Source organism: Cryptomeria japonica, chromosome 1 (assembly GCF_030272615.1).
Source record: "Cryptomeria japonica chromosome 1, Sugi_1.0, whole genome shotgun sequence".
In the NCBI taxonomy this organism is placed as follows: Eukaryota; Viridiplantae; Streptophyta; class Pinopsida; order Cupressales; family Cupressaceae; genus Cryptomeria; species Cryptomeria japonica.
Window position 1 is genome coordinate 187,030,367 of NC_081405.1, and position 13,803 is coordinate 187,044,169.

General features: G+C 30.8%; 1 pseudogene; it reads left to right on the plus strand.

Moving 5' to 3' along the window:
* The first annotated feature begins 1,640 nt into the window (after nt 1-1,640).
* On the plus strand, nt 1,641-13,076 carry LOC131857060 (alpha pinene synthase, chloroplastic-like; annotated as a pseudogene).
* Nucleotides 13,077-13,803: the final 727 nt, after the last annotated feature.

Sequence of the window (13,803 nt, forward strand, 5' to 3'; positions counted from 1 at the left end):
TGGAGTCACTCATGTAACTGAAGTTTGTCCATCTCCTGGGTGTTTTTGTTAATTATTTGTGTCATCTCGGTGGGGAGAGGAACAATCTCTTCTTGGTGCATCACCTCCTTCTATGTCAAGCATTCTCTCTTCCCTTTACCTCTGCAAGTTGTTAAGATAGGCTTAGGAATTAGTTTTAAAGTGTTGAGTTGGTTCAACACTTGCACCTGGATTGAGAAGGAAGTTAACCTTGTCTGAAGATTCAACCCTCCTTGCGCAAGGTCCCATGGGTTGTTTCTATGTTTCACAAGGTTGCTGAGTTGATAGCTCAACAAGGGTGCAAGGTTTTGTGATAACAGATACCAAACTGAAAGAAGATAAACTACAAAATTTGAGAGCTCAATTTGAAAACCTAAAAAACAAAGGATGCAGGGAAAATAACAGACTATCTGTAAAGAGTGGATGAAAATGTGAGTGCTATAAGAGGACTCAGAGAAGAAGTCAAAGATGATGTTATAGTAAAAAAGGTACTCAAATCTCTCAATCCAAAGTATAACACCAAAGTCTCTGCCATTGAAGTAGCTAAGGACTTGAAGATTTTCTTTGACAAAAACAAGGAGTGCTCTAGAATTACCAAGATGACTGATGGAGGCTACAATAGGAAAGATCTTATGGCTCCCTGAACTGACATGGCCGAGTTCATCATGAGGTATATTACACTCAATGGTAGATATGCCAGCATATTTTCCTATCATTTTACCATTTTAAATCACTTTAGGCATGGTAAAATCATTTATGTTCCTTTCTATCTGGCCTCCTCTCTTGAAAATAGGCTAGAAAAACATTTGAAGAATCCAAACAGCCTGGTTCTCAATCAGTCAATAATAAAATTTTACATATTCATAAAGAAAATCTCTTCGGTCAGAATTTATATTACTGAGTTAAACAAGTTCTCTCTGAAGTTCAGCCAAATCCAACGGTTAAATCAAATGTTGTGATCATTTTCCCAAAACCGGGTAACCCTTGGCAGGGTTTTGACAATTATTGTAAAAACAAACATATCTTGCCAAATACTCCATAAAAATGCACAAGAAAGGATTCATCTGAAAGATATTTCATCAATATATCATTAAATAACATCTAAATATAAAAATTACATCAAATGTGATCCTCCATGGATCTATGATAGTCACAGATTCCTTAAAACCTCATGACAATTTGACGGTTTGATGGCTAATCTTTGTGAAATCCCCTCCAAACTGATCTACCCTCTTTATTTCGACCAAAAATGGTTTTATAAATCATTTCCAATTCCTTCCTAACTACTCTAACGACCTCATAACCATTGGATTTCAGTTTTTTACAGTTTTGTTGCACTTTTTGGCAATGTTGCAACTTTGAAATTTTTACAATTTTTGCATTTTTTACATAAATGACTCTAACCCTTACATGGACACTTTTAACACTTCAAGGTGGACCAAATATGATATATTTGGACAAAATGGCTCATTTATGCTTACATATTATGATTCAATAGACTCAAATAACCTTAATATATTATGAATGACTCAAATATAATAAAATTGTTCATATTATGACTTTTGACCTCCTGGTATGCTTGTGTGCTTAGGTGCCTCTGCACCAGACTTATTGTTCTCATCATGGAGTACACTAAATCCCTTGAAGTTGTGCCCCCTCTATCTAAGACTGGCCAACAGACTGATATCCAAGATGTCTCTGACTCGGAAATGGATTTGGAAGAAAGTGGGGTTCCTCTTGATGACCCTGAATATAAACTTGCAGATGATGGGGAGATGATGGCCACCCCTGGGATTTTTAGTAGCAAGAATCCTCCCAGATGGGTGTATAGTAAATACAAAACCACCAAAAAACTGATCTCTACGACCGAGCCCCTCTCTAAAAAGAAAAAGTTGGCGGCTAAGGACCATGGTCCACAGATTTTGGATCAGGGAATTAAATCTAGTAACCTGATGAATCTGGTTATGGAAGCTACCAAAAGCTAGGAGAGCTACTGGAAGTGGGTGGAGCATGAAATTGATACCCTTAAAGTGGGGTTTAAAGAGATTATTGATATCTTCATTGCTTCCCCTGAGCCCGAAAAAACTGAGAAACTCATGATTATGACCCAAAAGCTTTCCCAAGACGCCAAGGTGATAAATTCAATCACGAGCAAAGGATTGAAAAGGTGGAGCATTCTATGGTGGAGATTAAGAAAAATCTCAAGAACCTGGTTGACATAAGCAAAGAAGCCATGAACAACAGTATAGAGGGGCTTGAAAAGATCAATGCCATGGTTGCTGATTACAGATCCTACCACAGTGAATCGGTGAAAGACCTTGGAGGGGAAGATATGGATCTGGAGACAACAAAACCACTAGTCCTAGTTAAGGAACCAGAAGCAGGAGCAATGAAAAGGGTACCTCTAGATTTATTATGGAGGAACTGGAGGAAATCAACAAGATTTCCATCCAAAAGAACAAGGATCTGGTGCTCTCTCTTAAATGAGAGTTTTTATTTTGTTTTGTCTTATTTGTCCACATCTCTTTTGTTTTTGTGACTTCTCTGGGGTGCTCCCTTGTTTTGATATTGGTTTATGTTTGTTTGGTTGATGACCGATTGTTGTAAAACTTTTGGTTTTGGGTCCATGTAAAACCCGTTTATCCTTATCAAAAATGACAAACCCTAGCCTAACAATGAAATCAATCCACCATACACTAATGAAGATACCTAATACCATGCAAATCAACAAAAACAAATCAAGTATACCATTCACATGTCTAATAGGGTTTCAACATCCATCTCTTCCTATCTTGATTGATCTTGCTTGATATATATTTGCTCTCATATTTTACGTGTGCACAAGAGCTCAACAAAGAATGGAAATGTGGTTGATAGCATGGTTGCAAACAATCTTGATTTCATAAGATTAATTAGACACCTTTATTAGATCATTAGAGTGCTTATTAGGGTTGATAATGAAGTAGAGTATCCTCTTATATAGAAGACACTTTAAGAAATGAAGGGATAAGATTGAGAGGTGTAAAGATAAAGGGTCGGCTAAGATTAAAGGGTAGACAAAGAAAATAATTAAATGATAAAGGGGTAAGGTAAGAGAAGATTTAAGAGATGAATGGAATGTGTCATGGGTAGAAAAGGCTAATGAATTAATTAAATAAATAAAGAGTTATTTAATTAATAGAAGAAGTGGGATTGATTAAATAAATAAAATATTTATTTAATTTAGGAAAAGGACAATTTAAATAAATAAAAGTATTTATTTAAATGAGGAAAGGTTTAGAAGAGGATTACTAAATTAATTAAATAAACAAATATTTATTTAATTAAAAGAAGACTTATGATAAAATAATTAAATAAATAAAAATATTTATTTAATTAAACATGACAATTTTAGCTATCTACAGATATTTTTTATGCCATGAATGTACAATAAAAATTAAAAAAACTAAAATTGATATTCTATATAATTCATTTTCACATTACAACTAATTCGTATATAAAGCTTTAATGTCCTTGGATAACCACTTAAATATAATTTCCCAACTAACCTAACAAATAACATATTAAACTAACATGTATTTATTTATTATTTATTATTCTAAACACTAAAATATTTATGTAATATTTTAGTGTTCCCCCATTATGACATCAATCCATATAAGGGTGAAACATTACAATATTTGAACGCAACCCTTCCAGGATAATCTGATGAAGAACCTTTATCAATCATCTTTACTCACCTAAGAAACACCATATTGACTCTAGATAAATAGATCCCCTGATTGTAGAAAACACAAAATTATGCACAATATGAGGAAACATGAAGTTTCCCATCCTTTATACAAAATAAGAAAACAAATTTTCTTTGAATTTCTAAATCCCCTTCGAGTTTGTGAAAATTCCTCCTCAATTTTGTATATGAGAGAAGAACTCTCCTCTCATAGTCCACATCTCGTTTGAGTGCGTCAATATCCCTCCTCTAGCACTATAAAAATGATCCCTCTATTATTGTACAAAAGAACCCCAACCAATGTACATACATCATGTACACCCACATGCAAATTCAAGGTCCCCCCTTTTTAAGGGACACAAATAGAAAGGGTTCTTCTAATTCAATGAGTCACCCTTGAGTGAGAAGCCAAATCAAGCCAATAGATGTCCTCTTTTCTTTATTTCTTCCAACCTTTTGATGTTATCTTCTTTATATTCTATGCATCATGTTCTTCAAAAGGATAAATTCCTAATAGGTGCAACACACATGACCTTGAGAATAAAGTTAATATATGACCATATTTAAATGCCAAAAATAACCAGTTTGAGTTTTGACTAATAATACACCCATCTGCTACTCACATTACATCTCTAATTATAAAATATTCACAAATTATATCTCCCAAATGGATAACAATGAAATATTGAATCTTTTAGGTCCTCAGGACTACCCCCATGATATGGTATTATTATCAATTAAATCTTGAATCTTACTCCTTAAAGTATAACTCTTGTTAGTATCATATCTAGGTTGATGGTGATATTGGCAAAAGGCTTTGGGATAATTATAAGATGGAAAAGGTTTGGAGGTATCAATTGGCATGATGTCATGAATTTTAAAAACATTTGTATTTACCAACCTTGACATTATACTATGTAAGGACTCAAAAAGAGGATTAAATTATTTTCTAAAGTATTTGGATAAAGGGGCCACACCTAATGTCGTGGCTGCCACTTGAGTATTTATGCTGCCATTTGTCTTTATGTATCCGTTGTTCAGTTTAAACTTCAAAAAATATTGTTGAGCATTCTCATTCTTATGAACTAGATCTAGTCAAGGAAATGATTCAAATTGACTCACTTGAAGCTGGTAATTATGAAGCACTAAACACAATTGTGTAAAGGGAATAAACTCAAAAGATAGAAGCTTATCCCTGATGTCTTTATGTAAATTAGCAATACAAATTATTTGAACATCATGATCAGGCATAAGATAAGAAATTTGAGAATACAAATGTTTATATCTACCAATAAAAGCAGTTTCTTTCTCTTTAACTCCTTGCTTACAATCAATCAAATCAGTAAAAGTAATCTTAGGACCAATATTATTATGAAATTGTTGAATGAAACTATTAAAAAATTCTTGAAAAGATATAATATAATAAGGAGGCAAATAACAATACCATTGTAAAGCTTTATCCCTAAAAGGTACAAGTAAATAATTTAGCCATAAGTCTTTGGTCATGAGAAAAATCACTACACAAAGTTTGAAATGTTTTCACATGAGTCAATGGATCACCTTTTCTACTATACAAATCCAATTGAGGGACTTCCATATGTTTAGGAGGGACATCACAGACAATGTCATCGGATTATTGGCTCGTTTCATCATATGTGGGCACATTAAACTTGTATTGAGTGATTGGAGCCAATTGCTATTGTAGGGATAACAGTTTGGGCTAGGTTATTGAAGGTTTCTTTGGTGATTAGATTAATATTAAACATATTTGATTGTGATGGAGGAGTAATATTATTGTATGTAGGGTGGACGTTGAGAGTAAAGGGGTCAAAAACTATGATACGTAGGTATGGAAGATGATATGGATACAAATGGAAGACTCACAGAAGGAGGTGTGTAAGAATATTGATTAACAAGATTTCCCCCATGACTAACACATGTAGGATTAAAATTTTATGTGGGAGTAGCTATGATAAAAGATGTAAATATAGGTACACTAGGCAAGGATGCAGGCATGGGAATGGAATGATTGACTTGACTAGTGGGTTGAGAGTAATCAAGGACTTTGACACAAGTTCTAATAGGCATGATATTAGTGTCAAAATTATGAGCAAGACCACGCAACAAATTAACACCAATTTTATCGCTTTGCACCTTTCTTTTTAATCCTTCAGTCAATGGGTTGCCTCACTTTCTAAGTATTGTTGTCTCATCCATTTTTGTAATTTTTGAAATTTATTGTCGATCTCCTTTAATTGGTTAATAATAATCCTAGTTAATGATTCATCCTCATCATGAGAGTTATGAAGTGAATGGGGATAAATGACATCATTTGTTAGGTTGGAGGAAGCAATAACATTCTCATGAAATAAATTATTGTCATAACCCTCTTTTTGCACCTTGATATGACTTGTTATTATTATTATTATTATTATTATTATTATTATTATTATTATTATTATTATTATTATTATTATTATTATTATTATTATTATTATTATTATTATTATTATTATTACTATTATAATATTAATTTTATGAGGAATGTTAGAAAGAAAATATAAATTGAAATGAGGTTGAAGTTTTTAAATAAAAGAAAGAATTTAAGTGGTGACACACACATGACGTCATAATTTATTTGAAAATTGCTTATTTTCTCAATATCCTAATTGAGCACATGGTGTAGGAGAAATAAGAAGATTCTAGAAAAGAAAGTTAAAATTTAAAATATTAAAGAATAAATATTATATTTAGCAAATATATGACATGGGAGTTACAAAATTATTCTATGACAAGAATAATTCTATTCATGGCATTTTTATGACAAAGGAGTTACAAAATGCATTTTTGGAGGAGAATTCAAATTTAAATTTTGAATGCATGGTCAAATGTAACCTCCACTATGACAACAATAATTTTTGCATGAAATTAATTTAGAAATTGTTTATTTTCTCAATATACTATTTAGCACATGTTGTAGGAGGAAATGAGAAGGTTCTAGAAGAGAATCTCAATTCAATTTTTGCATGTAACCCCCACTATGTCAATCAATCATTTTGCATGAAATTATTTTGGGAAAAGAATATGGAAATCAATTAATTTCTTTTGTAGTGGGAAATAGACTCTATTTTCAATATATTGAGTTCTAAATTTTTGAAAAAGGGAGTTCATTGTTTTTGGATGATAAAGTAGTCTTGAAATTCTTATTTTCAATACCATGTTAGTTGTAGGAGAAATTTTGTAGATGTGTTGTAGGATTTTGGAGAAGATCATTACCAAGCTTCAAGGAGGAATTGAAGGAGGTCAACAAGGTTCTTCATTCAAATCTAGGTTCCCCTCTTGCACATGCATTGCTTGCTTTTTCTTTTCAAAGAAAATCTTCTTCTCGTCTCTTTCAGAATTTTGCACATAAAAAAGTTTATATTTTAATTTTATTTTTTTAAAAGAAATCTCTTTTAGCCATTTCGGATTTTTTTTGCAAGGAAATATTTCTCAGTTTTTGTTAATTGATTTAATCAAATACATGTAATAAATTGCTTTTATATCCAAAAAAATAAAAGAAAAAAAAATCTTCTTCTTTTTTATTTTGCATGTAGGAAATAAATTGGTTAATAGATCTCTGTCAAAATATGCATATACAAATTTGAATATTGTTTAATTCTAAAATCTTTTCCTCAATCAACTTTCTTTATTTTACAAAAAATCAGATTTTTTTTAGAATGGAATAACTTGAACAAAAATAAATCTATTGCCAAAGTAATATAAAATCAGAATAAAGAAAACAAAAATAGAAATATATTCATCTCTGTGTATGATAGATAAATACCCATCTTTGTGGATTTTAGGAAAATATTCATGTGTGGATTTTAGGAAAACATTCATCCTTGTGCATTACAAAAAAAAAAATCATCTCTGTACTTTTTAGAAACATATTCATCTCTTTGGATTTTTAGGAAAAACAAAATATTATTCCTTGTGCATGTATGAATTTTTTAAAATTGAATTATAATTTAGAGTTTGTAATTAAATTTTATGTGTTTAATTTAAAATTAAAAATGTTTTAGAATATTGAAAGTTATTTTTGAATGACTAAAATTAATAAGCTTATAGTTCTTTGAAATTTAATTATGCACTTGGTGATTAAAAAATCATTTAGGATTAGTTTATAATTATAAATTTTAATAATTGAAAATTAATCAAATTTAGTGATGGATTTATTTATTGAGGTCCATTTTTAATGAAAAATGATTTTATTTATTGATATCTATTTAAAAAGGATTAATGAGACCTATTTATAATCTAACCTTATTAAAATGAATAGAAATGTGTTTAAAATATCATCTCTAGATTTAGGAATTAGATTATTAATATATTAAAGGAAAATTTAAGCGAAAAGGGTCTAACCCATATTAATGGATACCTTATTGGAGTTTTAATTATGGAAAATTAAGTTGCAAATTTGAACTCTTTTTAAATCCTAAAGAGTTAGTATCTCCTCAATGACGAGAAAAGAGTCTCTTGGGTTTTGAAAAGATAAATATTGCATAAGGCAAAAGGGTCGATTAACACTTGAGAATTTCAATAGATAATCGAGCATTAAGAGATCTATCATCTTGAATTAATCCTTCTTAGGATGTAGATATAATAGTTAAATCTCCTCATTAAACAAATTAGTTTGGCTTAGGAAAAACAAAGAAAAGGAAAATGTTATTGTGCCAATGATACACTTATTCCATAGTTTTGGATCTTTTCATCAAATAAATAAATCACAATAGTAAGTGGGTTCCCTCAAGACATTCAATACATTTCAAATATTTAAGTTCTTTAATTATTGGATTTAAAAACTAACTTTTGTATATTTCAATTTGTACAAGTATCAAATGTTAAAGGAATTTACCTAACAAGTAAATGTGTTTAGATTCATAGTAACCCTTTTAGGTATTTCAGGTATATGAGTTAATGTTAGACAAAGTTTTGCCTCAATTCGAAAGGTTGATTATTTGATTTGTTCTTTATTAGATTCCAAGATATGAGTATATAAGGCATTGATAATAGTCACTTCTTTTAATAGTTAAAATCATTTACCTTCTAGCTAAAAGAAACATAAGACTAGTAAAAAGGAAAAGTTACACTTAATAATACAAGTAATTAGTAAGGATAAGTTTAATTAAAATTGGAGGTAAATTGCATAGTTAAATATTCATATGGTAATAGTATTAATTAGGTTGCAAAGAGAGTTTATTCAAAACTGAAATTGTTTTAGCAAATGAGTTTCAAGAAACCTATTCCGTGATCACTTAGAAAATTAAATAACAATTCTAATTGAGGGTAATTTAAGGAGCAAACATTAGCTCCATTTGAAGTATTTGAAATTGATAAAGTTATTATTTGTAGAATGTATCCAACAATAAAGTTAACGTTACTTCAAGTGGAAGGAGTAATTAGTTATCACTTTATAATCTTTCAAAGGTATTAGTTCAAAAGCAACTAGAATTTTATTGATTAGAATTGTTTATTAGGAGACTTAGTATTATTTACTTGGTTAACTAGCAAGTGTTTATACTCTTGTCTAATCTCTTTTTCAAACATTATTAACTAAGAATAATGTGGTTAGTTTGAATCTTATTGTTGAATAGTTGTTTCATTTTCCCTTCAACAAGTGAGTATTAATTCATTTCCAAAGTATAATGTTTTGATCATTTAAATTCTATTTCAAGCAATTTAGTACCTTTCAAGTATTAGGATTCAAATTTAAAGTAGTGTTATCATTTGTAGATGAAATTTGTATTACTTCATATGGAAGAATTAGTTGGGATTATTATTAAGTACTTTTCACTTCAAACAAGTAGGTGTTAAAATTCATTTCCAAATTCTTGCTATTCAATCATTTTCTTTCAAGCAAATCGGTACTAGGATTCATACTTATTGTGTAATGGTTTGTCCAAAACAATTATATCTTGCAAGTGATTCAAATAATTTTCATAAGTTATCTTTGAAAGTATCATGGTTTCCAAGCAATTAGTAATTTCATGTATTTAGTTCAAGTTTTCAAATTTTTAATTATCATAACTTTGCTTCAGAGAAAATACTATTCCAAGTAGTCGATTTGTTTATGTTCCTTTCAATTACGTAAAATTCATACTTTATTTTTTAAATTCAAACGATAATTCCTTGTATATAATAGTTTCTTTTTTCATAATTGTATTGGTATATTGCTTCATTTAAGATTCATGAATTCAAAGTTAAATTCCTAGTTAGATAACTAAACAAGAGGAGTTGAAACCAAAATTTAGCGGTGTTCGGTATCTATGGTGCCTCTAGGTGACACTTACGGGTAATGCCATCATGTTGAACTACTGCACTTAACGCCTAATAAAGCTGCAATAATAGCGTCTGTGGCATCGTCCCTCTAAATCGCCAGGGAGAAATAAGGGTCATTTGGAAGTTAAAATCCAAGGGGCGGGTAATCCTCCTTAGATCGATAATCTAAAAAGATTAATTTTTAAATGAATTTACATCCGATCAGTTGAACTTTAGATAACCCCATTAGGGTTTGGATGTGTGTGAAGATCTTGAAAATTTATTTTATCTTGATGATTTCAACGGATGATAACGGATTAAGGGTGACATATTTAATAGAAAATAGGACTGAGTTGTTTTAGGACACAAGTAGAAGGCCACCTTAAGCCTTTTGCTATAGAGCTACCATCGTGGGTGGCAACTGCAGAGAAACTGTCTAGGACATTGACCCTAGAAAGGGTTGCATACGCACCAAACAGTTTACATTAAGCCATAGTTAGAAACTAAAAATACATACTTTATGCCTTGATCCTATGCCGAAACGGGTATGTAGGCAGTCTAGGGACGAAGTTGTCCCTTGTACTCAGGCGTTCAAGGATGGGGAATAGGATTTGGTTTTGGGTGATTAGTTGGTTCTTGAAGTTCCTTGGTCTTTTAATCAAATGGTTCAAATAATAATTGAAATGTTAAAATTAATTCAATGCATACTCAGAAGGAATCTCGTATGGATTTGCTTGACTTCCCGAGGCTTTAGGCCGAATTCCAAGGCGAAACTCAAGCTTTAGGTCTGAGACTAAAGTAGAAATTAAAGTGCAAGAAGTCAGGTTCACCAAAATGTATTGGGTGTAAAATTACCTAATTAGGGTTAAATTAAGATAATAAAATCTCTAAATATCCTAATTAACCAATTACCTTAAGGAGGAGAGGAATCTAATAGATTTAACCTCGAAAGATAAATAATTTGATCATATTCTAGGCTCCTTAATAGGGTTCTATCCTCCTTGAATTGAATTATTGAAGATTAGGGCAAGATGGTGAATTATTGAAGCAATTTGATATAAATAGTGAGCTATAGATGTCTTATGGAGCCACCGACTTGGATCTGAGTAGAAGAAGATGTTTCAGATCTATTCCATGAAGTTTGACTTAATATATCAAGACCAAGTAGTATCATTTTTTCATGTAAATCTTCATTCATTTTTTGGTATGAACAGATAACATTTAATTTAGAGTACGGATGGCGCACAAATTTACCCAGATTGGAAGCAAGAAATTATATCGATATCTATGGAGAAAACATTTCATGGCTCATGTAATTCCAATACTCTTGAGTTTTAAAGATGTTTATATGTATACTAGCTTTCAAAGAGAATATTCCTATAAACATATCTTTCTAATGTCTAATTTTCAGGAACATGGATAATCAAACTATTTTATATCTAGCTAAATTGGATTTTAATATTCTACAATCATTGTATCGGCCTGAGCTTCAAATAATCTCTAGGTGAGTTGACTGAAAGATATGTAATTTTTCTTAAATCAATTTTGTGAATAAGTTTCTTAGTACAAGTCTTTTGAATCTTTCATTGTGGTTGAGTTGAGCTTATATGAGCGTAGATATTCTTTTTATATCTTATACTTCTAAATTTTAATTTTTTGTGATGTTTAGATGGTGGAAGGATTCAAGGTTGTATAAATTGGACTTTTGTCGTCACAGACATATTGAATATCTCTTTCAAGGATGTGCAATTACTGGAGAACCTGAACATTTAGGTTTTAGAATTGCCTTTGCAAAATTTTCTTCTCTTGCAACAATAGTTGATGATATCTATGATACCTATGGCTCTATTGAAGAACTTAAACATTTCACGGAGGCTTTTAAAAGGTAAGTATTCCCTTACAAATTTAAATTTTAAATATTTAGTTTTTGTTATGCAGATCATGCATAGAATTGAAACGTTGTTTAGGTGGGTTTCCACTCCTCTAGATTACCATCCCGAATATATGAAAATCGCATACTCTGCACTTTATGATGGAATTATTGAAAGTGCAGAAGAGGCATCAAAGATTCAAGGCTATGAGACTCTCGACAATGCTCAAAAAGCTGTATGAATACACATCTCTTAATTTAAATAAAAAGATATTTATATGGTTATTATTTCTAATTTTATTGCAAAAATTGTCTAGATATTTAGATTCCATATAATGAAGTGAAGTGCACATTGAAACAATTTTAAAATTTTATTTTTAACATTATTTTTAAAAATGGTATTGTTTTTAAGACATGTAAGCAACTTAAAATTAAAAATATAAAACTCTGTGACTATATTTGAGTAAAATATTGTGTTCATGTGTAGTGGAATGACTATTTAGAAGCTGTGATGCAAGAAGCAGAGTGGATTGCCAATGGGCACATACCCAATTTGAAGGAATATTTAGAAAATGGAAGAGAGAGTTCAGGCTCTCGTACCATTACATTGCAGTCACTATTAACGTTAGATGCACTTCCAGAAAATGAAATTCAAAACATTGATCACCCATCTAAGTTCAATTATCTTTTTGGATTGACCCTTAGATTAAGAGGTGACACTAGGACCTTCAAGGTATGCAATAACTTATCAATTAAAATATGATATTTATAGGTGCAAGAATGCACATAAGGGAAAAAAAATAATGAATATTTAACATTTTAAGTATTTTTAAAACTAAATATCATTTGTTTTTTTTGAAGACGAAAGCGGATCGTGGAGAAGTTGCTTCAGCCATAGCATGCTATATGAAAGAGCATCCATAATCTAGTGAGAAAGATGCATTGAAGTATCTGAATTTTAAGCTAGATGAACATTTGAAAGAATTAAACTTTGAATATTTGAAGAATGATGGTGTTCCAAATTGCATCAAGGATTATGCTTATGCTTGTTCAAGGTGTTTTGAAGTTTTCTACAAAGAAAGAGATGGATTTAGCATTTCTACCAAAGATATCAAGAATCATGTAGAACGAATCCTTATTGAACCGATCGAAATGTGATATCTTAATTTGTGTGCTGTTCAATAATTATAGATTACACCTTAAAGTGTAATAGAGAAATTATATTTTACATAGTTGACTGATAATAGATGACTTCTTTAATAGGTTTTGTGAATATTTTTTTATCTTATTTGCTCAATATTCTATTCTCTACCAGTTTAATTTGTACATAGATCATGGTATATGAAGGTTTTATTTTTTATCATACTTAATTTCAATTCAGTTAAATTATACTCAAACACAATTTACCAAATTTAATAATATCAAAACTATTATATTAAAAATTTGCCACAGTAACCAAAATAAATCTGCCACAAGCATCAATCATCTCAATTTCAATTCTCCCCTGCCTCATACATTCCTCTATGCATTCTCTTTCATTTCCTTGCTATTGTCATGCGAGCTATGAAGTATTTTGTTTACACTTTTCCATACACTGCTGCCCCATTCAATTTACCTATTCTCTTGGACTTCTACGCTGCTATATTTGCTGTATATACCTTCCTCTTATTTCCACGCCATAAATGTCTTCTTCCTCTGACTTTGGCGATAAAATCTTTTCTGCTGTCTTATTTTACTCTGTTCCCACGCCTTTCTCCCGTCTTCCTTCCTACGCAATCTCTTTCCTTGAGCACTGAAGTTTTTATGGCAGCTTTATCAATACCTAGGCCTCTTCACTTTCCGAGCAAACTTTGCCTCTCCACAATGTTCTTGCCAAAATCAAAAA